The sequence below is a fragment of the Tarenaya hassleriana genome, unplaced genomic scaffold (assembly GCF_000463585.1).
Source record: "Tarenaya hassleriana unplaced genomic scaffold, ASM46358v1 Cleome125, whole genome shotgun sequence".
NCBI classification, from domain to species: domain Eukaryota; kingdom Viridiplantae; phylum Streptophyta; class Magnoliopsida; order Brassicales; family Cleomaceae; genus Tarenaya; species Tarenaya hassleriana.
Genome location: NW_010962944.1, coordinates 153,034 through 153,377, shown reverse-complemented (window position 1 = coordinate 153,377; position 344 = coordinate 153,034).

Here is a 344-nt window from a genome sequence, read left to right as displayed (position 1 = left end):
TCCCACTCAATCAAGCATATCCAATATTTTGATTAAGTCACATGCATTCTTTCACTATGGACCATCCATAAGAATAAATCATGTTATTTGAGTCACAGTTGATCAGATTAAGCAACGATTGCGTAATCGGACCTAGAAAACGAAAAATTTCGGAATCTGGACCTTGGACTGTCCGTTCTAGAAATAGAATGGACGTTCCATGCTTCGCAGAACGAGCGGACCGACTTCAGAAGTCAGAACGGACGTTTCAAGCTGAAACAACACAGAACGGACGGTCTGCAGTTGGCGGAACGGACGGTCCATGACAGCAGAACGGACGGTCCACTCTCAGCCATGGAACGGAC